This window comes from Chrysochloris asiatica, unplaced genomic scaffold (assembly GCF_000296735.1).
Source record: "Chrysochloris asiatica unplaced genomic scaffold, ChrAsi1.0 scaffold00155, whole genome shotgun sequence".
NCBI classification, from domain to species: domain Eukaryota; kingdom Metazoa; phylum Chordata; class Mammalia; order Afrosoricida; family Chrysochloridae; genus Chrysochloris; species Chrysochloris asiatica.
This window is the reverse complement of record NW_006408673.1, coordinates 3588723-3591954: the sequence shown is the minus strand read 5'-3', so window position 1 is coordinate 3591954 and position 3232 is coordinate 3588723.

The following is a 3232-nucleotide window of genomic DNA, read 5'->3' as shown; positions in this document are numbered from 1 at the left end:
AGAGCAAGTTTCAGAGTCTCTTCCTATATTCATTTTGGTATTTTCTTTCTTTTCTGTCTTTTTAATGAACTTTTACTTCCTTCATGTATTATATCCTTGATGTCATTCCATAACTCATCTGGTGTTTGGTCATTAGTGTTCAATGCACCATATCTATTCTTGAGATGATCTTCAAACTCAGGCAGGAAATATCCAAGCTTGTATTTTGGCTCTCCTGGACTTGTTTTAATATTTTTACGGTTCAACTTGAACTTGCATATGAGCAATTGAAGACCTGTTCCACATTCAGGCTCTAATCTTGGCTCACTGATGATATTAAGCTTCTCATTGTGTCTTTCCACAGATGCAGTCTATTTAATTCTTGTATTCCATCTGGTACAGAGTCCTGATGTGGCATTGTAGGATAAACACTGGACTACTGACCACAAGGTCAATGGTTCAAACACATAAGTCACTCCTCAAAAACCCTATACAGAATCCTTATCAGTTGGAATAGACTCAATGGCAATTAACAACAACAAAATTTGATTTGTTGAGGTCCACTTGTATAGCCACTGTTCATGTTGTTGAAAATGCATTTGCAATTAGTAAGGCATTGGTCTTGCAAAATTCTGACATATGATATCTGCCTTCATTTCTATCACCAAGACAATATTTTCCTAGTACAAATTCTTCTGTGTTTCCATCATTTGCATTCCAATCACCAGTAATTATCATGTTTGATAAATTGACCGCATGTTTGATAAATTTCAAATTGCAGAAGTTGGTAAAAATCTTCAATTTGCTCATCTTTGATATTAGTGGTAGGTGCAGGAATAAAAGTCATAATAAAAGGTTTTCCTTGTAAGCATATGGATGTTTTTCTATCACTGACAGTATTATACTTCAGAATAGATCTTGAAATGTTCTTTTTGATAATGAATATTTCTCTTCAGTTGGCCATTCTTGGTTTAGTAGACCATATGATTTTTTAATTCAGAGTAACTAATATCAGTCAATTTCTGCTCACTAATGTATGTGATATTGATCTTTATGGATTCCACTTGATTTTTGAAAGCTTTCAATTTTCAAGTTCCAATTATTAATGTATGTTTACAATGCTTTCTTCTAATTTTGAGTCATGTTACAATAACAAATGAAGATCCTGAAAGCTTTGTTTCTTCCATATCAGTAATGTGGATTCTGTTTGAGGGAATATTTCTTCAGTCAAATTTTGACTACCTTCACACCTGAGGAACTCATCTTTTGATACTATATCAGACTAGTTCCACTACTGTTCATAGAAGTTCATTGGAAGTTGTTTTCAAAAGAAAACTGACAGGTATTCCTTTCTACTTTCAAAAGTAGACTGAGAGATCTTAGTTTGGGTAATCCTACTGGTTTGAAATACTTGTGGCATAGTTTCTAGCATTGCAACAACAAACAAGTCACTACAGTATGAAAAACTGGTAGGTGAGCAGTGGGGACATCATTATTGTTGCTGCTATTGTTAAGTGCTGTCAAGTCAGTTCGGATTCATAGTGACCCTGTATAATGATTTCAAAGAGCTACTGGTAATTTGAACTGTCTACTTTGCAATTGGCAGACCAGTGCTTAGTCTATAGCACTACACCAGGACTCCAGACATAAATATTGTTGTTGTTGTTGTTAGGTACCACCAAGTCAGTACCAACCCATAGCGATCTTATACACTGCAGAACAAAATACTGCCCGATCCTGGGCCAACCTCACTACTGTTGCCACGCTTGAGTCTATCGATGCTGCCACTTGGCCAGTAGGTCTCGTTGGGGGTCTTCCTCTTTTTCTCTGACCCTCCTCCTTACCAAGCATGATATCCTTCTCCAGCAACTGGTCCCTCCTGACCAGTTGTCTGAACTATGAGAGATGAACTTTGGCCATCATGGCCTCCAAGGAGCACTCTGGCTGCACTTCTTCCAAAACGGATCTATTGGTTCTTTTGTTAGCCCATGGCACAGATTGTTAATTATAATCTTTGTTCATAGGAAACTGTTTTCTTTTATATACCAAATGAAAAGGAAAACAACAACAATTTTATATTGAAGATAGGCTTATTCTATCTCCAGCATTGCTTTTTTGTCATTACTTCTAAGATTAGCTAATTCACTAAGGAAGAATATGAGTTTCTTTCTGATCAGGAAGGAGAGAGTAGTTAATCTGCTATTACAGTGGTGTAGGCAGGAAATTGCAAAAGCTAGACTCAAAGCAATCTTATAAAATGTAGAAATAGAGACATGAAGACATGTTCAGTTAATATTTGTGTGGTGCTATCAGCAGGAATTGATGTTAGATTAGATTATGTGTTTTTAAAGTTAACTTGCATTTTGGTTTTTTGTTTGTTTTGTTTCAATCAAGTCTGGCAGTGGCCATGTGTGTTCTATAGACTGCTTAAAATATGAAAATAATGATATATTAGTGGGCTTAAAAAAAGTCTGTGAAAAATTAGATTAAAAGATAATGGAATTTTACCAAGAAATTTTTGAAGCCTCCTCATATGTTGTTGTATACCATCCAGTCAATTCTGACTCTTAGCAATCAAACAGGGTAGAAAACTACTCCATAGGGTTTCTAATCAATAACATTTATGGAAGCAGGCTGTCACATTTTCTCTTGTGGTGTGACTGGTGAATTCAAACAATAAATGTAACCAGGTAGTGGCTAAGAATGCTTAAACATGGTATCACCAGATTCCCATTAAATGTACATATACACAAAAAAGCTGTTACACACAAATTCTAGGGCATCCTGTTGTTAGGTGCTGTTGAGCCAATTCCTGTTGTTAGTTGATTTTGACCCTATGTAGAACAGAAAAAATCACCCCCCAGTCCAGTGCCATCCTCACAAGTGCTGCTATGCTTGGTCCCATTACTGGAGCCACTGTGCCAATTCATCTTATTAGGCATCATCCTCATTTTCGCTGTCCCTCCACTTAACCAAACAGGATGGCCTTCTTAAGGGAATTGTCCATCCTGATAATATTTCCAAAGATTGGGAGATAAATTTGGGCCATCTGGACTTGTAAGGAGCATACTCATTGTACTTCCTCCAACATTGTACTTCCTCCTTCTTCTGGTAGTACAAGTTGCAGATGTTGTTAGGTGTCATTGAGTCAACACCATTCACGGTGAACCTATGCACAATAGAACAAATCACTGACGGGTCCCATGACAGTGTCACAATCATTGCTAAGCCTGAGCCTATTGCTGTCACCACT